General features: G+C 41.7%; 33 non-coding genes across 33 annotated transcripts; all 33 read right to left on the bottom strand.

Moving 5' to 3' along the window:
- Positions 1–93: 93 nt before the first annotated feature.
- TRNAR-UCU (transfer RNA arginine (anticodon UCU)) lies at positions 94–179 on the bottom strand. Its single transcript is given in 2 exon segments — positions 94–129; positions 143–179. It is a non-coding gene; the product is annotated as a tRNA-Arg (tRNA).
- Positions 180–645: 466 nt separating this feature from the next.
- Positions 646–731, bottom strand: TRNAR-UCU (transfer RNA arginine (anticodon UCU)). Its single transcript is given in 2 exon segments — positions 646–681; positions 695–731. It is a non-coding gene; the product is annotated as a tRNA-Arg (tRNA).
- Positions 732–1260: 529 nt separating this feature from the next.
- TRNAR-UCU (transfer RNA arginine (anticodon UCU)) lies at positions 1261–1346 on the bottom strand. The gene is given in 2 exon segments: positions 1261–1296; positions 1310–1346. It is a non-coding gene; the product is annotated as a tRNA-Arg (tRNA).
- A 402-nt stretch (positions 1347–1748) lies between these two features.
- TRNAR-UCU (transfer RNA arginine (anticodon UCU)) lies at positions 1749–1834 on the bottom strand. The gene is given in 2 exon segments: positions 1749–1784; positions 1798–1834. It is a non-coding gene; the product is annotated as a tRNA-Arg (tRNA).
- Positions 1835–2300: 466 nt separating this feature from the next.
- On the bottom strand, positions 2301–2386 carry TRNAR-UCU (transfer RNA arginine (anticodon UCU)). Its single transcript is given in 2 exon segments — positions 2301–2336; positions 2350–2386. It is a non-coding gene; the product is annotated as a tRNA-Arg (tRNA).
- A 529-nt stretch (positions 2387–2915) lies between these two features.
- TRNAR-UCU (transfer RNA arginine (anticodon UCU)) lies at positions 2916–3001 on the bottom strand. The gene is given in 2 exon segments: positions 2916–2951; positions 2965–3001. It is a non-coding gene; the product is annotated as a tRNA-Arg (tRNA).
- A 402-nt stretch (positions 3002–3403) lies between these two features.
- On the bottom strand, positions 3404–3489 carry TRNAR-UCU (transfer RNA arginine (anticodon UCU)). The gene is given in 2 exon segments: positions 3404–3439; positions 3453–3489. It is a non-coding gene; the product is annotated as a tRNA-Arg (tRNA).
- Positions 3490–3955: 466 nt separating this feature from the next.
- TRNAR-UCU (transfer RNA arginine (anticodon UCU)) lies at positions 3956–4041 on the bottom strand. The gene is given in 2 exon segments: positions 3956–3991; positions 4005–4041. It is a non-coding gene; the product is annotated as a tRNA-Arg (tRNA).
- Positions 4042–4570: 529 nt separating this feature from the next.
- On the bottom strand, positions 4571–4656 carry TRNAR-UCU (transfer RNA arginine (anticodon UCU)). The gene is given in 2 exon segments: positions 4571–4606; positions 4620–4656. It is a non-coding gene; the product is annotated as a tRNA-Arg (tRNA).
- Positions 4657–5058: 402 nt separating this feature from the next.
- On the bottom strand, positions 5059–5144 carry TRNAR-UCU (transfer RNA arginine (anticodon UCU)). Its single transcript is given in 2 exon segments — positions 5059–5094; positions 5108–5144. It is a non-coding gene; the product is annotated as a tRNA-Arg (tRNA).
- A 466-nt stretch (positions 5145–5610) lies between these two features.
- On the bottom strand, positions 5611–5696 carry TRNAR-UCU (transfer RNA arginine (anticodon UCU)). Its single transcript is given in 2 exon segments — positions 5611–5646; positions 5660–5696. It is a non-coding gene; the product is annotated as a tRNA-Arg (tRNA).
- Positions 5697–6225: 529 nt separating this feature from the next.
- TRNAR-UCU (transfer RNA arginine (anticodon UCU)) lies at positions 6226–6311 on the bottom strand. Its single transcript is given in 2 exon segments — positions 6226–6261; positions 6275–6311. It is a non-coding gene; the product is annotated as a tRNA-Arg (tRNA).
- A 402-nt stretch (positions 6312–6713) lies between these two features.
- On the bottom strand, positions 6714–6799 carry TRNAR-UCU (transfer RNA arginine (anticodon UCU)). Its single transcript is given in 2 exon segments — positions 6714–6749; positions 6763–6799. It is a non-coding gene; the product is annotated as a tRNA-Arg (tRNA).
- Positions 6800–7265: 466 nt separating this feature from the next.
- On the bottom strand, positions 7266–7351 carry TRNAR-UCU (transfer RNA arginine (anticodon UCU)). Its single transcript is given in 2 exon segments — positions 7266–7301; positions 7315–7351. It is a non-coding gene; the product is annotated as a tRNA-Arg (tRNA).
- A 529-nt stretch (positions 7352–7880) lies between these two features.
- TRNAR-UCU (transfer RNA arginine (anticodon UCU)) lies at positions 7881–7966 on the bottom strand. Its single transcript is given in 2 exon segments — positions 7881–7916; positions 7930–7966. It is a non-coding gene; the product is annotated as a tRNA-Arg (tRNA).
- A 402-nt stretch (positions 7967–8368) lies between these two features.
- Positions 8369–8454, bottom strand: TRNAR-UCU (transfer RNA arginine (anticodon UCU)). The gene is given in 2 exon segments: positions 8369–8404; positions 8418–8454. It is a non-coding gene; the product is annotated as a tRNA-Arg (tRNA).
- Positions 8455–8920: 466 nt separating this feature from the next.
- Positions 8921–9006, bottom strand: TRNAR-UCU (transfer RNA arginine (anticodon UCU)). The gene is given in 2 exon segments: positions 8921–8956; positions 8970–9006. It is a non-coding gene; the product is annotated as a tRNA-Arg (tRNA).
- Positions 9007–9535: 529 nt separating this feature from the next.
- TRNAR-UCU (transfer RNA arginine (anticodon UCU)) lies at positions 9536–9621 on the bottom strand. Its single transcript is given in 2 exon segments — positions 9536–9571; positions 9585–9621. It is a non-coding gene; the product is annotated as a tRNA-Arg (tRNA).
- A 402-nt stretch (positions 9622–10023) lies between these two features.
- On the bottom strand, positions 10024–10109 carry TRNAR-UCU (transfer RNA arginine (anticodon UCU)). The gene is given in 2 exon segments: positions 10024–10059; positions 10073–10109. It is a non-coding gene; the product is annotated as a tRNA-Arg (tRNA).
- A 466-nt stretch (positions 10110–10575) lies between these two features.
- TRNAR-UCU (transfer RNA arginine (anticodon UCU)) lies at positions 10576–10661 on the bottom strand. The gene is given in 2 exon segments: positions 10576–10611; positions 10625–10661. It is a non-coding gene; the product is annotated as a tRNA-Arg (tRNA).
- Positions 10662–11190: 529 nt separating this feature from the next.
- Positions 11191–11276, bottom strand: TRNAR-UCU (transfer RNA arginine (anticodon UCU)). The gene is given in 2 exon segments: positions 11191–11226; positions 11240–11276. It is a non-coding gene; the product is annotated as a tRNA-Arg (tRNA).
- Positions 11277–11678: 402 nt separating this feature from the next.
- TRNAR-UCU (transfer RNA arginine (anticodon UCU)) lies at positions 11679–11764 on the bottom strand. The gene is given in 2 exon segments: positions 11679–11714; positions 11728–11764. It is a non-coding gene; the product is annotated as a tRNA-Arg (tRNA).
- A 466-nt stretch (positions 11765–12230) lies between these two features.
- TRNAR-UCU (transfer RNA arginine (anticodon UCU)) lies at positions 12231–12316 on the bottom strand. Its single transcript is given in 2 exon segments — positions 12231–12266; positions 12280–12316. It is a non-coding gene; the product is annotated as a tRNA-Arg (tRNA).
- Positions 12317–12845: 529 nt separating this feature from the next.
- On the bottom strand, positions 12846–12931 carry TRNAR-UCU (transfer RNA arginine (anticodon UCU)). Its single transcript is given in 2 exon segments — positions 12846–12881; positions 12895–12931. It is a non-coding gene; the product is annotated as a tRNA-Arg (tRNA).
- Positions 12932–13333: 402 nt separating this feature from the next.
- On the bottom strand, positions 13334–13419 carry TRNAR-UCU (transfer RNA arginine (anticodon UCU)). Its single transcript is given in 2 exon segments — positions 13334–13369; positions 13383–13419. It is a non-coding gene; the product is annotated as a tRNA-Arg (tRNA).
- Positions 13420–13885: 466 nt separating this feature from the next.
- TRNAR-UCU (transfer RNA arginine (anticodon UCU)) lies at positions 13886–13971 on the bottom strand. Its single transcript is given in 2 exon segments — positions 13886–13921; positions 13935–13971. It is a non-coding gene; the product is annotated as a tRNA-Arg (tRNA).
- Positions 13972–14500: 529 nt separating this feature from the next.
- TRNAR-UCU (transfer RNA arginine (anticodon UCU)) lies at positions 14501–14586 on the bottom strand. Its single transcript is given in 2 exon segments — positions 14501–14536; positions 14550–14586. It is a non-coding gene; the product is annotated as a tRNA-Arg (tRNA).
- A 954-nt stretch (positions 14587–15540) lies between these two features.
- On the bottom strand, positions 15541–15626 carry TRNAR-UCU (transfer RNA arginine (anticodon UCU)). Its single transcript is given in 2 exon segments — positions 15541–15576; positions 15590–15626. It is a non-coding gene; the product is annotated as a tRNA-Arg (tRNA).
- A 529-nt stretch (positions 15627–16155) lies between these two features.
- TRNAR-UCU (transfer RNA arginine (anticodon UCU)) lies at positions 16156–16241 on the bottom strand. The gene is given in 2 exon segments: positions 16156–16191; positions 16205–16241. It is a non-coding gene; the product is annotated as a tRNA-Arg (tRNA).
- A 402-nt stretch (positions 16242–16643) lies between these two features.
- Positions 16644–16729, bottom strand: TRNAR-UCU (transfer RNA arginine (anticodon UCU)). The gene is given in 2 exon segments: positions 16644–16679; positions 16693–16729. It is a non-coding gene; the product is annotated as a tRNA-Arg (tRNA).
- Positions 16730–17195: 466 nt separating this feature from the next.
- On the bottom strand, positions 17196–17281 carry TRNAR-UCU (transfer RNA arginine (anticodon UCU)). The gene is given in 2 exon segments: positions 17196–17231; positions 17245–17281. It is a non-coding gene; the product is annotated as a tRNA-Arg (tRNA).
- Positions 17282–17810: 529 nt separating this feature from the next.
- Positions 17811–17896, bottom strand: TRNAR-UCU (transfer RNA arginine (anticodon UCU)). Its single transcript is given in 2 exon segments — positions 17811–17846; positions 17860–17896. It is a non-coding gene; the product is annotated as a tRNA-Arg (tRNA).
- Positions 17897–18298: 402 nt separating this feature from the next.
- Positions 18299–18384, bottom strand: TRNAR-UCU (transfer RNA arginine (anticodon UCU)). Its single transcript is given in 2 exon segments — positions 18299–18334; positions 18348–18384. It is a non-coding gene; the product is annotated as a tRNA-Arg (tRNA).
- Between the last annotated feature and the right edge of the window lie 270 nt (positions 18385–18654).

Genomic DNA, 18654 nt, shown 5'->3' on the forward strand with positions numbered 1-18654 from the left:
CAATGTTGCATAAATTGACATTGTTCATTTTCAGCTTTCTAAGAAAACTTGAGGTGAGATCACAAAATGTATGCTTTGGTGGAATCCAAAAAGCGACTCTGGTGGGACTCGAACCCACAACCTTTGAATAACTACAGCTGTCTAGAAGTCCAATGCGCTATCCATTGCGCCACAGAGCCATGTAATTGCAGCCCTTTAGACATTTTTAGGCAGCCAAAACCAAAGTCGTGCCATTTCTTTCTAATGAGAAAAACCATGTGTTTCTAACACTTCATTGCTTCATTGGGGAAGTTCGAGAGCCTACAATTCAAAATATCACAAATTGATCAATCTTTAAGAGACACCAAACAGAAGCTGAGCTTTTCATTCTTGGCCTCACTCCATTTTTCTAGACATTGCTGAGGGGCTACCTTCAACCAAGCCTTTTCAACACGGAATTCAAGAAAAGTCACATGTAGAGCCGGCAATTGAGGCTTCTTTTCAATGGGTGATCAATGAATTTAGGTTCCAGGCAGGTTTGCAGCTAAGAACAGTGCTCTACATCCTTAAACACAATGTCGCATAGGTTGACATTGTTCATTTTCAGCTTTCTAAGATTACTTAAGGCAAGATCACAAAATGTATGCTTGCGTGGAATCCAAAAAGCGACTCTGGTGGGACTCGAACCCACAACCTTTGAATCACTACAGTTTTCTAGAAGTCCAATGTGCTATCCACTGCACCACAGAGCCGTGTGCTGTGTGCAGGTTAGACTTTTTTAGGCATCCTAAACCAATGTAGCGCCAAGTTTTGCTGATGAGAAAAAGGATGTTTTTCTCACCCTACTGTTTCGGTGTTAGGACATTTTTTATCTTCATGCATGAAAGCCAGAAGGGTGAGCAACAAAGTGCACTTTCTCCTGAAAAAAAAAGATTTGGTTAACATGAGTGGATAGGACCTCCATTCAGCCTGCTGATAGAGAAGTTTGCATGACTTAGAAATGGGGCTCCTTGCTTGTTGCAAGTCATTCAAGATTTGAACATTGGATTGGCAAACAGCAGGTTTCCTTCCGAGGGCGTGGATTAAAGTGATCAATAAACGTGCATGGATTATCAGGGAAAAGCTGGGCCTTGGTGGTAAGTATTGAACGTTAGATTTAGAAATCACCTGTCTATTTCTCTTTCCTTGTAAGCAGATTTTTCTCATTGGTTCGAGCTGTTGATTTTTCGATTGCTTTTTCCTAACAGTTCTTGAGGCAAAGATTAATTGAAATCCAAAACTCGACTCTGGTGGGACTCGAACCCACAACCTTTGAATCACTACATCCTTCTAGAAGTCCAATGCGCTATCCGTTGCGCCACAGAGCCTTGCACAGCACTGCCTTTCCAGGTTTCTCGGACCAGCTCAGGGAGAAAGGGGCGCTTGATTGGGGAAGTTCGAGAGCCTACAATTCAAAATATCACAAATTGATGAATCCTTATGAGACACCAAACAGAAGCTCAGCTTTTAATTTCTAAATGCTGCTTACAGGCCACCCTCAACCAAGCCTTTTCAACACAGAATTCAAGAAAAGTCACAAGAAGAGCCAGCAATTTAGGGTTTTTTTTAGTGGGTGATCAATGAATTTAGGTTCCAGGGTGGTTTATAGCCAAGAACAGTACTCTAAATCCTTAGCGCAATGTTGCATAAATTGACATTGTTCATTTTCAGCTTTCTAAGAAAACTTGAGGTGAGATCACAAAATGTATGCTTTGGTGGAATCCAAAAAGCGACTCTGGTGGGACTCGAACCCACAACCTTTGAATAGCTACAGCTGTCTAGAAGTCCAATGCGCTATCCATTGCGCCACAGAGCCATGTAATTTCAGCTCTTTAGACATTTTTAGGCAGCCAAAACCAAAGTCGTGCCATTTCTTTCTAATGAGAAAAACCATGTGTTTCTAACACTTCATTGCTTCATTGGGGAAGTTCGAGAACCTACAATTCAAAATATCACAAATTGATCAATCTTTAAGAGACACCAAACAGAAGCTGAGCTTTTCATTCTTGGCCTCACTCCATTTTTCTAGACATTGCTGAGGGGCTACCTTCAACCAAGCCTTTTCAACACGGAATTCAAGAAAAGTCACATGTAGAGCCGGCAATTGAGGCTTCTTTTCAATGGGTGATCAATGAATTTAGGTTCCAGGCAGGTTTGCAGCTAATAACAGTGCTCTACATCCTTAAACACAATGTCGCATAGGTTGACATTGTTCATTTTCAGCTTTCTAAGATTACTTAAGGCAAGATCACAAAATGTATGCTTGCGTGGAATCCAAAAAGCGACTCTGGTGGGACTCAAACCCACAACCTTTGAATCACTACAGTTTTCTAGAAGTCCAATGCGCTATCCATTGCGCCACAGAGCCGTGTGCTGTGTGCAGGTTAGACTTTTTTAGGCATCCCAAACCAATGTAGTGCCAAGTTTTGCTGATGAGAAAAAGGATGTTTTTCTCACCCTACTGTTTCGGTGTTAGGACATTTTTTCTCTTCATGCATGAAAGCCAGAAGGGTGAGCAACAAAGTGCACTTTCTCCTGAAAAAAAAAGATTTGGTTAACATGAGTGGATAGGACCTCCATTCAGCCTGCTGGTAGAGAAGTTTGCATGACTTAGAAATGGGGCTCCTTGCTTGTTGCAAGTCATTCAAGATTTGAACATTGGATTGGCAAACAGCAGGTTTCCTTCCGAGGGCGTGGATTAAAGTGATCAATAAACGTGCATGGATTATCAGGGAAAAGCTGGGCCTTGGTGGTAAGTATTGAACGTTAGATTTAGAAATCACCTGTCTATTTCTCTTTCCTTGTAAGCAGATTTTTCTCATTGGTTCGAGCTGTTGATTTTTCGATTGCTTTTTCCTAAAAGTTCTTGAGGCAAAGATTAATTGAAATCCAAAACTCGACTCTGGTGGGACTCGAACCCACAACCTTTGAATCACTACATCCTTCTAGAAGTCCAATGCGCTATCCGTTGCGCCACAGAGCCTTGCACAGCACTGCCTTTCCAGGTTTCTCGGACCAGCTCAGGGAGAAAGGGGCGCTTGATTGGGGAAGTTCGAGAGCCTACAATTCAAAATATCACAAATTGATGAATCCTTATGAGACACCAAACAGAAGCTCAGCTTTTAATTTCTAAATGCTGCTTACAGGCCCCCCTCAACCAAGCCTTTTCAACACAGAATTCAAGAAAAGTCACAAGAAGAGCCAGCAATTTAGGGTTTTTTTCAGTGGGTGATTAATGAATTTAGGTTCCAGGGTGGTTTATAGCCAAGAACAGTACTCTAAATCCTTAGCGCAATGTTGCATAAATTGACATTGTTCATTTTCAGCTTTCTAAGAAAACTTGAGGTGAGATCACAAAATGTATGCTTTGGTGGAATCCAAAAAGCGACTCTGGTGGGACTCGAACCCACAACCTTTGAATAGCTACAGCTGTCTAGAAGTCCAATGCGCTATCCATTGCGCCACAGAGCCATGTAATTTCAGCTCTTTAGACATTTTTAGGCATCCAAAACCAAAGTCGTGCCATTTCTTTCTAATGAGAAAAACCATGTGTTTCTAACACTTCATTGCTTCATTGGGGAAGTTCGAGAACCTACAATTCAAAATATCACAAATTGATCAATCTTTAAGAGACACCAAACAGAAGCTGAGCTTTTCATTCTTGGCCTCACTCCATTTTTCTAGACATTGCTGAGGGGCTACCTTCAACCAAGCCTTTTCAACACGGAATTCAAGAAAAGTCACATGTAGAGCCGGCAATTGAGGCTTCTTTTCAATGGGTGATCAATGAATTTAGGTTCCAGGCAGGTTTGCAGCTAAGAACAGTGCTCTACATCCTTAAACACAATGTCGCATAGGTTGACATTGTTCATTTTCAGCTTTCTAAGATTACTTAAGGCAAGATCACAAAATGTATGCTTGCGTGGAATCCAAAAAGCGACTCTGGTGGGACTCAAACCCACAACCTTTGAATCACTACAGTTTTCTAGAAGTCCAATGCGCTATCCATTGCGCCACAGAGCCGTGTGCTGTGTGCAGGTTAGACTTTTTTAGGCATCCCAAACCAATGTAGTGCCAAGTTTTGCTGATGAGAAAAAGGATGCTTTTCTCACCCTACTGTTTCGGTGTTAGGACATTTTTTCTCTTCATGCATGAAAGCCAGAAGGGTGAGCAACAAAGTGCACTTTCTCTTGAAAAAAAAAGATTTGGTTAACATGAGTGGATAGGACCTCCATTCAGCCTGCTGGTAGAGAAGTTTGCATGACTTAGAAATGGGGCTCCTTGCTTGTTGCAAGTCATTCAAGATTTGAACATTGGATTGGCAAACAGCAGGTTTCCTTCCGAGGGCGTGGATTAAAGTGATCAATAAACGTGCATGGATTATCAGGGAAAAGCTGGGCCTTGGTGGTAAGTATTGAACGTTAGATTTAGAAATCACCTGTCTATTTCTCTTTCCTTGTAAGCAGATTTTTCTCATTGGTTCGAGCTGTTGATTTTTCGATTGCTTTTTCCTAAAAGTTCTTGAGGCAAAGATTAATTGAAATCCAAAACTCGACTCTGGTGGGACTCGAACCCACAACCTTTGAATCACTACATCCTTCTAGAAGTCCAATGCGCTATCCGTTGCGCCACAGAGCCTTGCACAGCACTGCCTTTCCAGGTTTCTCGGACCAGCTCAGGGAGAAAGGGGCGCTTGATTGGGGAAGTTCGAGAGCCTACAATTCAAAATATCACAAATTGATGAATCCTTATGAGACACCAAACAGAAGCTCAGCTTTTAATTTCTAAATGCTGCTTACAGGCCACCCTCAACCAAGCCTTTTCAACACAGAATTCAAGAAAAGTCACAAGAAGAGCCAGCAATTTAGGGTTTTTTTCAGTGGGTGATCAATGAATTTAGGTTCCAGGGTGGTTTATAGCCAAGAACAGTACTCTAAATCCTTAGCGCAATGTTGCATAAATTGACATTGTTCATTTTCAGCTTTCTAAGAAAACTTGAGGTGAGATCACAAAATGTATGCTTTGGTGGAATCCAAAAAGCGACTCTGGTTGGACTCGAACCCACAACCTTTGAATAACTACAGCTGTCTAGAAGTCCAATGCGCTATCCATTGCGCCACAGAGCCATGTAATTTCAGCTCTTTAGACATTTTTAGGCAGCCAAAACCAAAGTCGTGCCATTTCTTTCTAATGAGAAAAACCATGTGTTTCTAACACTTCATTGCTTCATTGGGGAAGTTCGAGAACCTACAATTCAAAATATCACAAATTGATCAATCTTTAAGAGACACCAAACAGAAGCTGAGCTTTTCATTCTTGGCCTCACTCCATTTTTCTAGACATTGCTGAGGGGCTACCTTCAACCAAGCCTTTTCAACACGGAATTCAAGAAAAGTCACATGTAGAGCCGGCAATTGAGGCTTCTTTTCAATGGGTGATCAATGAATTTAGGTTCCAGGCAGGTTTGCTGCTAAGAACAGTGCTCTACATCCTTAAACACAATGTCGCATAGGTTGACATTGTTCATTTTCAGCTTTCTAAGATTACTTAAGGCAAGATCACAAAATGTATGCTTGCGTGGAATCCAAAAAGCGACTCTGGTGGGACTCAAACCCACAACCTTTGAATCACTACAGTTTTCTAGAAGTCCAATGCGCTATCCATTGCGCCACAGAGCCGTGTGCTGTGTGCAGGTTAGACTTTTTTAGGCATCCCAAACCAATGTAGTGCCAAGTTTTGCTGATGAGAAAAAGGATGTTTTTCTCACCCTACTGTTTCGGTGTTAGGACATTTTTTCTCTTCATGCATGAAAGCCAGAAGGGTGAGCAACAAAGTGCACTTTCTCCTGAAAAAAAAAGATTTGGTTAACATGAGTGGATAGGACCTCCATTCAGCCTGCTGGTAGAGAAGTTTGCATGACTTAGAAATGGGGCTCCTTGCTTGTTGCAAGTCATTCAAGATTTGAACATTGGATTGGCAAACAGCAGGTTTCCTTCCGAGGGCGTGGATTAAAGTGATCAATAAACGTGCATGGATTATCAGGGAAAAGCTGGGCCTTGGTGGTAAGTATTGAACGTTAGATTTAGAAATCACCTGTCTATTTCTCTTTCCTTGTAAGCAGATTTTTCTCATTGGTTCGAGCTGTTGATTTTTCGATTGCTTTTTCCTAAAAGTTCTTGAGGCAAAGATTAATTGAAATCCAAAACTCGACTCTGGTGGGACTCGAACCCACAACCTTTGAATCACTACATCCTTCTAGAAGTCCAATGCGCTATCCGTTGCGCCACAGAGCCTTGCACAGCACTGCCTTTCCAGGTTTCTCGGACCAGCTCAGGGAGAAAGGGGCGCTTGATTGGGGAAGTTCGAGAGCCTACAATTCAAAATATCACAAATTGATGAATCCTTATGAGACACCAAACAGAAGCTCAGCTTTTAATTTCTAAATGCTGCTTACAGGCCCCCCTCAACCAAGCCTTTTCAACACAGAATTCAAGAAAAGTCACAAGAAGAGCCAGCAATTTAGGGTTTTTTTCAGTGGGTGATTAATGAATTTAGGTTCCAGGGTGGTTTATAGCCAAGAACAGTACTCTAAATCCTTAGCGCAATGTTGCATAAATTGACATTGTTCATTTTCAGCTTTCTAAGAAAACTTGAGGTGAGATCACAAAATGTATGCTTTGGTGGAATCCAAAAAGCGACTCTGGTGGGACTCGAACCCACAACCTTTGAATAGCTACAGCTGTCTAGAAGTCCAATGCGCTATCCATTGCGCCACAGAGCCATGTAATTTCAGCTCTTTAGACATTTTTAGGCATCCAAAACCAAAGTCGTGCCATTTCTTTCTAATGAGAAAAACCATGTGTTTCTAACACTTCATTGCTTCATTGGGGAAGTTCGAGAACCTACAATTCAAAATATCACAAATTGATCAATCTTTAAGAGACACCAAACAGAAGCTGAGCTTTTCATTCTTGGCCTCACTCCATTTTTCTAGACATTGCTGAGGGGCTACCTTCAACCAAGCCTTTTCAACACGGAATTCAAGAAAAGTCACATGTAGAGCCGGCAATTGAGGCTTCTTTTCAATGGGTGATCAATGAATTTAGGTTCCAGGCAGGTTTGCAGCTAAGAACAGTGCTCTACATCCTTAAACACAATGTCGCATAGGTTGACATTGTTCATTTTCAGCTTTCTAAGATTACTTAAGGCAAGATCACAAAATGTATGCTTGCGTGGAATCCAAAAAGCGACTCTGGTGGGACTCAAACCCACAACCTTTGAATCACTACAGTTTTCTAGAAGTCCAATGCGCTATCCATTGCGCCACAGAGCCGTGTGCTGTGTGCAGGTTAGACTTTTTTAGGCATCCCAAACCAATGTAGTGCCAAGTTTTGCTGATGAGAAAAAGGATGTTTTTCTCACCCTACTGTTTCGGTGTTAGGACATTTTTTCTCTTCATGCATGAAAGCCAGAAGGGTGAGCAACAAAGTGCACTTTCTCTTGAAAAAAAAAGATTTGGTTAACATGAGTGGATAGGACCTCCATTCAGCCTGCTGGTAGAGAAGTTTGCATGACTTAGAAATGGGGCTCCTTGCTTGTTGCAAGTCATTCAAGATTTGAACATTGGATTGGCAAACAGCAGGTTTCCTTCCGAGGGCGTGGATTAAAGTGATCAATAAACGTGCATGGATTATCAGGGAAAAGCTGGGCCTTGGTGGTAAGTATTGAACGTTAGATTTAGAAATCACCTGTCTATTTCTCTTTCCTTGTAAGCAGATTTTTCTCATTGGTTCGAGCTGTTGATTTTTCGATTGCTTTTTCCTAAAAGTTCTTGAGGCAAAGATTAATTGAAATCCAAAACTCGACTCTGGTGGGACTCGAACCCACAACCTTTGAATCACTACATCCTTCTAGAAGTCCAATGCGCTATCCGTTGCGCCACAGAGCCTTGCACAGCACTGCCTTTCCAGGTTTCTCGGACCAGCTCAGGGAGAAAGGGGCGCTTGATTGGGGAAGTTCGAGAGCCTACAATTCAAAATATCACAAATTGATGAATCCTTATGAGACACCAAACAGAAGCTCAGCTTTTAATTTCTAAATGCTGCTTACAGGCCACCCTCAACCAAGCCTTTTCAACACAGAATTCAAGAAAAGTCACAAGAAGAGCCAGCAATTTAGGGTTTTTTTCAGTGGGTGATCAATGAATTTAGGTTCCAGGGTGGTTTATAGCCAAGAACAGTACTCTAAATCCTTAGCGCAATGTTGCATAAATTGACATTGTTCATTTTCAGCTTTCTAAGAAAACTTGAGGTGAGATCACAAAATGTATGCTTTGGTGGAATCCAAAAAGCGACTCTGGTTGGACTCGAACCCACAACCTTTGAATAACTACAGCTGTCTAGAAGTCCAATGCGCTATCCATTGCGCCACAGAGCCATGTAATTTCAGCTCTTTAGACATTTTTAGGCAGCCAAAACCAAAGTCGTGCCATTTCTTTCTAATGAGAAAAACCATGTGTTTCTAACACTTCATTGCTTCATTGGGGAAGTTCGAGAACCTACAATTCAAAATATCACAAATTGATCAATCTTTAAGAGACACCAAACAGAAGCTGAGCTTTTCATTCTTGGCCTCACTCCATTTTTCTAGACATTGCTGAGGGGCTACCTTCAACCAAGCCTTTTCAACACGGAATTCAAGAAAAGTCACATGTAGAGCCGGCAATTGAGGCTTCTTTTCAATGGGTGATCAATGAATTTAGGTTCCAGGCAGGTTTGCTGCTAAGAACAGTGCTCTACATCCTTAAACACAATGTCGCATAGGTTGACATTGTTCATTTTCAGCTTTCTAAGATTACTTAAGGCAAGATCACAAAATGTATGCTTGCGTGGAATCCAAAAAGCGACTCTGGTGGGACTCAAACCCACAACCTTTGAATCACTACAGTTTTCTAGAAGTCCAATGCGCTATCCATTGCGCCACAGAGCCGTGTGCTGTGTGCAGGTTAGACTTTTTTAGGCATCCCAAACCAATGTAGTGCCAAGTTTTGCTGATGAGAAAAAGGATGTTTTTCTCACCCTACTGTTTCGGTGTTAGGACATTTTTTCTCTTCATGCATGAAAGCCAGAAGGGTGAGCAACAAAGTGCACTTTCTCCTGAAAAAAAAAGATTTGGTTAACATGAGTGGATAGGACCTCCATTCAGCCTGCTGGTAGAGAAGTTTGCATGACTTAGAAATGGGGCTCCTTGCTTGTTGCAAGTCATTCAAGATTTGAACATTGGATTGGCAAACAGCAGGTTTCCTTCCGAGGGCGTGGATTAAAGTGATCAATAAACGTGCATGGATTATCAGGGAAAAGCTGGGCCTTGGTGGTAAGTATTGAACGTTAGATTTAGAAATCACCTGTCTATTTCTCTTTCCTTGTAAGCAGATTTTTCTCATTGGTTCGAGCTGTTGATTTTTCGATTGCTTTTTCCTAAAAGTTCTTGAGGCAAAGATTAATTGAAATCCAAAACTCGACTCTGGTGGGACTCGAACCCACAACCTTTGAATCACTACATCCTTCTAGAAGTCCAATGCGCTATCCGTTGCGCCACAGAGCCTTGCACAGCACTGCCTTTCCAGGTTTCTCGGACCAGCTCAGGGAGAAAGGGGCGCTTGATTGGGGAAGTTCGAGAGCCTACAATTCAAAATATCACAAATTGATGAATCCTTATGAGACACCAAACAGAATCTCAGCTTTTAATTTCTAAATGCTGCTTACAGGCCACCCTCAACCAAGCCTTTTCAACACAGAATTCAAGAAAAGTCACAAGAAGAGCCAGCAATTTAGGGGTTTTTTCAGTGGGTGATCAATGAATTTAGGTTCCAGGGAGGTTTATAGCCAAGAACAGTACTCTAAATCCTTAGCGCAATGTTGCATAAATTGACATTGTTCATTTTCAGCTTTCTAAGAAAACTTGAGGTGAGATCACAAAATGTATGCTTTGGTGGAATCCAAAAAGCGACTCTGGTTGGACTCGAACCCACAACCTTTGAATAACTACAGCTGTCTAGAAGTCCAATGCGCTATCCATTGCGCCACAGAGCCATGTAATTTCAGCTCTTTAGACATTTTTAGGCAGCCAAAACCAAAGTCGTGCCATTTCTTTCTAATGAGAAAAACCATGTGTTTCTAACACTTCATTGCTTCATTGGGGAAGTTCGAGAACCTACAATTCAAAATATCACAAATTGATCAATCTTTAAGAGACACCAAACAGAAGCTGAGCTTTTCATTCTTGGCCTCACTCCATTTTTCTAGACATTGCTGAGGGGCTACCTTCAACCAAGCCTTTTCAACACGGAATTCAAGAAAAGTCACATGTAGAGCCGGCAATTGAGGCTTCTTTTCAATGGGTGATCAATGAATTTAGGTTCCAGGCAGGTTTGCTGCTAAGAACAGTGCTCTACATCCTTAAACACAATGTCGCATAGGTTGACATTGTTCATTTTCAGCTTTCTAAGATTACTTAAGGCAAGATCACAAAATGTATGCTTGCGTGGAATCCAAAAAGCGACTCTGGTGGGACTCAAACCCACAACCTTTGAATCACTACAGTTTTCTAGAAGTCCAATGCGCTATCCATTGCGCCACAGAGCCGTGTGCTGTGTGCAGGTTAGACTTTTTTAGGCATCCCAAACCAATGTAGTGCCAAGTTTTGCTGATGAGAAAAAGGATGTTTTTCTCACCCTACTGTTTCGGTGTTAGGACATTTTTTCTCTTCATGCATGAAAGCCAGAAGGGTGAGCAACAAAGTGCACTTTCTCCTGAAAAAAAAAGATTTGGTTAACATGAGTGGATAGGACCTCCATTCAGCCTGCTGGTAGAGAAGTTTGCATGACTTAGAAATGGGGCTCCTTGCTTGTTGCAAGTCATTCAAGATTTGAACATTGGATTGGCAAACAGCAGGTTTCCTTCCGAGGGCGTGGATTAAAGTGATCAATAAACGTGCATGGATTATCAGGGAAAAGCTGGGCCTTGGTGGTAAGTATTGAACGTTAGATTTAGAAATCACCTGTCTATTTCTCTTTCCTTGTAAGCAGATTTTTCTCATTGGTTCGAGCTGTTGATTTTTCGATTGCTTTTTCCTAAAAGTTCTTGAGGCAAAGATTAATTGAAATCCAAAACTCGACTCTGGTGGGACTCGAACCCACAACCTTTGAATCACTACATCCTTCTAGAAGTCCAATGCGCTATCCGTTGCGCCACAGAGCCTTGCACAGCACTGCCTTTCCAGGTTTCTCGGACCAGCTCAGGGAGAAAGGGGCGCTTGATTGGGGAAGTTCGAGAGCCTACAATTCAAAATATCACAAATTGATGAATCCTTATGAGACACCAAACAGAATCTCAGCTTTTAATTTCTAAATGCTGCTTACAGGCCACCCTCAACCAAGCCTTTTCAACACAGAATTCAAGAAAAGTCACAAGAAGAGCCAGCAATTTAGGGGTTTTTTCAGTGGGTGATCAATGAATTTAGGTTCCAGGGAGGTTTATAGCCAAGAACAGTACTCTAAATCCTTAGCGCAATGTTGCATAAATTGACATTGTTCATTTTCAGCTTTCTAAGAAAACTTGAGGTGAGATCACAAAATGTATGCTTTGGTGGAATCCAAAAAGCGACTCTGGTTGGACTCGAACCCACAACCTTTGAATAACTACAGCTGTCTAGAAGTCCAATGCGCTATCCATTGCGCCACAGAGCCATGTAATTTCAGCTCTTTAGACATTTTTAGGCAGCCAAAACCAAAGTCGTGCCATTTCTTTCTAATGAGAAAAACCATGTGTTTCTAACACTTCATTGCTTCATTGGGGAAGTTCGAGAACCTACAATTCAAAATATCACAAATTGATCAATCTTTAAGAGACACCAAACAGAAGCTGAGCTTTTCATTCTTGGCCTCACTCCATTTTTCTAGACATTGCTGAGGGGCTACCTTCAACCAAGCCTTTTCAACACGGAATTCAAGAAAAGTCACATGTAGAGCCGGCAATTGAGGCTTCTTTTCAATGGGTGATCAATGAATTTAGGTTCCAGGCAGGTTTGCAGCTAAGAACAGTGCTCTACATCCTTAAACACAATGTCGCATAGGTTGACATTGTTCATTTTCAGCTTTCTAAGATTACTTAAGGCAAGATCACAAAATGTATGCTTGCGTGGAATCCAAAAAGCGACTCTGGTGGGACTCAAACCCACAACCTTTGAATCACTACAGTTTTCTAGAAGTCCAATGCGCTATCCATTGCGCCACAGAGCCATGTGCTGTGTGCAGGTTAGACTTTTTTAGGCATCCCAAACCAATGTAGTGCCAAGTTTTGCTGATGAGAAAAAGGATGTTTTTCTCACCCTACTGTTTCGGTGTTAGGACATTTTTTCTCTTCATGCATGAAAGCCAGAAGGGTGAGCAACAAAGTGCACTTTCTCCTGAAAAAAAAAGATTTGGTTAACATGAGTGGATAGGACCTCCATTCAGCCTGCTGGTAGAGAAGTTTGCATGACTTAGAAATGGGGCTCCTTGCTTGTTGCAAGTCATTCAAGATTTGAACATTGGATTGGCAAACAGCAGGTTTCCTTCCGAGGGCGTGGATTAAAGTGATCAATAAACGTGCATGGATTATCAGGGAAAAGCTGGGCCTTGGTGGTAAGTATTGAACGTTAGATTTAGAAATCACCTGTCTATTTCTCTTTCCTTGTAAGCAGATTTTTCTCATTGGTTCGAGCTGTTGATTTTTCGATTGCTTTTTCCTAAAAGTTCTTGAGGCAAAGATTAATTGAAATCCAAAACTCGACTCTGGTGGGACTCGAACCCACAACCTTTGAATCACTACATCCTTCTAGAAGTCCAATGCGCTATCCGTTGCGCCACAGAGCCTTGCACAGCACTGCCTTTCCAGGTTTCTCGGACCAGCTCAGGGAGAAAGGGGCACTTGATTGGGGAAGTTCGAGAGCCTACAATTCAAAATATCACAAATTGATGAATCCTTATGAGACACCAAACAGAAGCTCAGCTTTTAATTTCTAAATGCTGCTTACAGGCCACCCTCAACCAAGCCTTTTCAACACAGAATTCAAGAAAAGTCACAAGAAGAGCCAGCAATTTAGGGTTTTTTTCAGTGGGTGATCAATGAATTTAGGTTCCAGGGTGGTTTATAGCCAAGAACAGTACTCTAAATCCTTAGCGCAATGTTGCATAAATTGACATTGTTCATTTTCAGCTTTCTAAGAAAACTTGAGGTGAGATCACAAAATGTATGCTTTGGTGGAATCCAAAAAGCGACTCTGGTGGGACTCGAACCCACAACCTTTGAATAGCTACAGCTGTCTAGAAGTCCAATGCGCTATCCATTGCGCCACAGAGCCATGTAATTTCAGCTCTTTAGACATTTTTAGGCAGCCAAAACCAAAGTCGTGCCATTTCTTTCTAATGAGAAAAACCATGTGTTTCTAACACTTCATTGCTTCATTGGGGAAGTTCGAGAACCTACAATTCAAAATATCACAAATTGATCAATCTTTAAGAGACACCAAACAGAAGCTGAGCTTTTCATTCTTGGCCTCACTCCATTTTTCTAGACATTGCTGAGGGGCTACCTTCAACCAAGCCTTTTCAACACGGAATTCAAGAAAAGTCACATGTAGAGCCGGCAATTGAGGCTTCTTTTCAATGGGTGATCAATGAATTTAGGTTCCAGGCAGGTTTGCAGCTAAGAACAGTGCTCTACATCCTTAAACACAATGTCGCATAGGTTGACATTGTTCATTTTCAGCTTTCTAAGATTACTTAATTCAAGATCACAAAATGTATGCTTGCGTGGAATCCAAAAAGCGACGCTGGTGGGACTCGAACCCACAACCTTTGAATCACTACAGTTTTCTAGAAGTCCAATGCGCTATCCATTGCGCCACAGAGCCGTGTGCTGTGTGCAGGTTAGACTTTTTTAGGCATTCCAAACCAATGTAGCGCCAAGTTTTGCTGATGAGAAAAAGGATTTTTTTCTCACCCTACTGTTTCGGTGTTAGGACATTTTTTCTCTTCATGCATGAAAGCCAGAAGGGTGAGCAACAAAGTGCACTTTCTCTTGAAAAAAAAAGATTTGGTTAACATGAGTGGATAGGACCTCCATTCAGCCTGCTGGTAGAGAAGTTTGCATGACTTAGAAATGGGGCTCCTTGCTTGTTGCAAGTCATTCAAGATTTGAACATTGGATTGGCAAACAGCAGGTTTCCTTCCGAGGGCGTGGATTAAAGTGATCAATAAACGTGCATGGATTATCAGGGAAAAGCTGGGCCTTGGTGGTAAGTATTGAACGTTAGATTTAGAAATCACCTGTCTATTTCTCTTTCCTTGTAAGCAGATTTTTCTCATTGGTTCGAGCTGTTGATTTTTCGATTGCTTTTTCCTAACAGTTCTTGAGGCAAAGATTAATTGAAATCCAAAACTCGACTCTGGTGGGACTCGAACCCACAACCTTTGAATCACTACATCCTTCTAGAAGTCCAATGCGCTATCCGTTGCGCCACAGAGCCTTGCACAGCACTGCCTTTCCAGGTTTCTCTGACCAGCTCAGGGAGAAAGGGGCGCTTGATTGGGGAAGTTCGAGAGCCTACAATTCAAAATATCACAAATTGATGAATCCTTATGAGACACCAAACAGAAGCTCAGCTTTTAATTTTTAAATGCTGCTTACAGGCCACCCTCAACCAAGCCTTTTCAACACAGAATTCAAGAAAAGTCACAAGAAGAGCCAGCAATTTAGGGTTTTTTTCAGTGGGTGATCAATGAATTTAGGTTCCAGGGTGGTTTATAGCCAAGAACAGTACTCTAAATCCTTAGCGCAATGTTGCATAAATTGACATTGTTCATTTTCAGCTTTCTAAGAAAACTTGAGGTGAGATCACAAAATGTATGCTTTGGTGGAATCCAAAAAGCGAATCTGGTTGGACTCGAACCCACAACCTTTGAATAACTACAGCTGTCTAGAAGTCCAATGCGCTATCCATTGCGCCACAGAGCCATGTAATTTCAGCTCTTTAGACATTTTTAGGCAGCCAAAACCAAAGTCGTGCCATTTCTTTCTAATGAGAAAAACCATGTGTTTCTAACACTTCATTGCTTCATTGGGGAAGTTCGAGAACCTACAATTCAAAATATCACAAATTGATCAATCTTTAAGAGACACCAAACAGAAGCTGAGCTTTTCATTCTTGGCCTCACTCCATTTTTCTAGACATTGCTGAGGGGCTACCTTCAACCAAGCCTTTTCAACACGGAATTCAAGAAAAGTCACATGTAGAGCCGGCAATTGAGGCTTCTTTTCAATGGGTGATCAATGAATTTAGGTTCCAGGCAGGTTTGCAGCTAAGAACAGTGCTCTACATCCTTAAACACAATGTCGCATAGGTTGACATTGTTCATTTTCAGCTTTCTAAGATTACTTAAGGCAAGATCACAAAATGTATGCTTGCGTGGAATCCAAAAAGCGACTCTGGTGGGACTCAAACCCACAACCTTTGAATCACTACAGTTTTCTAGAAGTCCAATGCGCTATCCATTGCGCCACAGAGCCGTGTGCTGTGTGCAGGTTAGACTTTTTTAGGCATCCCAAACCAATGTAGTGCCAAGTTTTGCTGATGAGAAAAAGGATGTTTTTCTCACCCTACTGTTTCGGTGTTAGGACATTTTTTCTCTTCATGCATGAAAGCCAGAAGGGTGAGCAACAAAGTGCACTTTCTCCTGAAAAAAAAAGATTTGGTTAACATGAGTGGATAGGACCTCCATTCAGCCTGCTGGTAGAGAAGTTTGCATGACTTAGAAATGGGGCTCCTTGCTTGTTGCAAGTCATTCAAGATTTGAACATTGGATTGGCAAACAGCAGGTTTCCTTCCGAGGGCGTGGATTAAAGTGATCAATAAACGTGCATGGATTATCAGGGAAAAGCTGGGCCTTGGTGGTAAGTATTGAACGTTAGATTTAGAAATCACCTGTCTATTTCTCTTTCCTTGTAAGCAGATTTTTCTCATTGGTTCGAGCTGTTGATTTTTCGATTGCTTTTTCCTAAAAGTTCTTGAGGCAAAGATTAATTGAAATCCAAAACTCGACTCTGGTGGGACTCGAACCCACAACCTTTGAATCACTACATCCTTCTAGAAGTCCAATGCGCTATCCGTTGCGCCACAGAGCCTTGCACAGCACTGCCTTTCCAGGTTTCTCGGACCAGCTCAGGGAGAAAGGGGCGCTTGATTGGGGAAGTTCGAGAGCCTACAATTCAAAATATCACAAATTGATGAATCCTTATGAGACACCAAACAGAAGCTCAGCTTTTAATTTCTAAATGCTGCTTACAGGCCACCCTCAACCAAGCCTTTTCAACACAGAATTCAAGAAAAGTCACAAGAAGAGCCAGCAATTTAGGGTTTTTTTCAGTGGGTGATCAATGAATTTAGGTTCCAGGGTGGTTTATAGCCAAGAACAGTACTCTAAATCCTTAGCGCAATGTTGCATAAATTGACATTGTTCATTTTCAGCTTTCTAAGAAAACTTGAGGTGAGATCACAAAATGTATGCTTTGGTGGAATCCAAAAAGCGACTCTGGTGGGACTCGAACCCACAACCTTTGAATAGCTACAGCTGTCTAGAAGTCCAATGCGCTATCCATTGCGCCACAGAGCCATGTAATTTCAGCTCTTTAGACATTTTTAGGCAGCCAAAACCAAAGTCGTGCCATTTCTTTCTAATGAGAAAAACCATGTGTTTCTAACACTTCATTGCTTCATTGGGGAAGTTCGAGAACCTACAATTCAAAATATCACAAATTGATCAATCTTTAAGAGACACCAAACAGAAGCTGAGCTTTTCATTCTTGGCCTCACTCCATTTTTCTAGACATTGCTGAGGGGCTACCTTCAACCAAGCCTTTTCAACACGGAATTCAAGAAAAGTCACATGTAGAGCCGGCAATTGAGGCTTCTTTTCAATGGGTGATCAATGAATTTAGGTTCCAGGCAGGTTTGCAGCTAAGAACAGTGCTCTACATCCTTAAACACAATGTCGCATAGGTTGACATTGTTCATTTTCAGCTTTCTAAGATTACTTAAGGCAAGATCACAAAATGTATGCTTGCGTGGAATCCAAAAAGCAACTCTGGTGGGACTCGAACCCACAACCTTTGAATCACTACAGTTTCCTAGAAGTCCAATGCGCTATCCATTGCGCCACAGAGCCGTGTGCTGTGTGCAGGTTAGACTTTTTTAGGCATCCCAAACCAATGTAGTGCCAAGTTTTGCTGATGAGAAAAAGGATGTTTTTCTCACCCTACTGTTTCGGTGTTAGGACATTTTTTCTCTTCATGCATGAAAGCCAGAAGGGTGAGCAACAAAGTGCACTTTCTCTTGAAAAAAAAAGATTTGGTTAACATGAGTGGATAGGACCTCCATTCAGCCTGCTGGTAGAGAAGTTTGCATGACTTAGAAATGGGGCTCCTTGCTTGTTGCAAGTCATTCAAGATTTGAACATTGGATTGGCAAACAGCAGGTTTCCTTCCGAGGGCGTGGATTAAAGTGATCAATAAACGTGCATGGATTATCAGGGAAAAGCTGGGCCTTGGTGGTAAGTATTGAACGTTAGATTTACAAATCACCTGTCTATTTCTCTTTCCTTGTAAGCAGATTTTTCTCATTGGTTCGAGCTGTTGATTTTTCGATTGCTTTTTCCTAACAGTTCTTGAGGCAAAGATTAATTGAAATCCAAAACTCGACTCTGGTGGGACTCGAACCCACAACCTTTGAATCACTACATCCTTCTAGAAGTCCAATGCGCTATCCGTTGCGCCACAGAGCCTTGCACAGCACTGCCTTTCCAGGTTTCTCAGACCAGCTCAGGGAGAAAGGGGCGCTTGATTGGGGAAGTTCGAGAGCCTACAATTCAAAATATCACAAATTGATGAATCCTTATGAGACACCAAACAGAAGCTCAGCTTTTAATTTCTAAATGCTGCTTACAGGCCACCCTCAACCAAGCCTTTTTAACACAGAATTCAAGAAAAGTCACAAGAAGAGCCAGCAATTTAGGGTTTTTTTCAGTGGGTGATCAATGAATTTAGGTTCCAGGGTGGTTTATAGCCAAGAACAGTACTCTAAATCCTTAGCGCAATGTTGCATAAATTGACATTGTTCATTTTCAGCTTTCTAAGAAAACTTGAGGTGAGATCACAAAATGTATGCTTTGGTGGAATCCAAAAAGCGACTCTGGTGGGACTCGAACCCACAACCTTTGAATAACTACAGCTGTCTAGAAGTCCAATGCGCTATCCATTGCGCCACAGAGCCATGTAATTTCGGCTCTTTAGACATTTTTAGGCAGCCAAAACCAAAGTCGTGCCATTTCTTTCTAATGAGAAAAACCATGTGTTTCTAACACTTCATTGCTTCATTGGGGAAGTTCGAGAACCTACAATTCAAAATATCACAAATTGATCAATCTTTAAGAGACACCAAACAGAAGCTGAGCTTTTCATTCTTGGCCTCACTCCATTTTTCTAGACATTGCTGAGGGGCTACCTTCAACCAAGCCTTTTCAACACGGAATTCAAGAAAAGT

Source organism: Engystomops pustulosus, chromosome 3 (genome assembly GCF_040894005.1).
Source record: "Engystomops pustulosus chromosome 3, aEngPut4.maternal, whole genome shotgun sequence".
Classification (NCBI taxonomy): domain Eukaryota; kingdom Metazoa; phylum Chordata; class Amphibia; order Anura; family Leptodactylidae; genus Engystomops; species Engystomops pustulosus.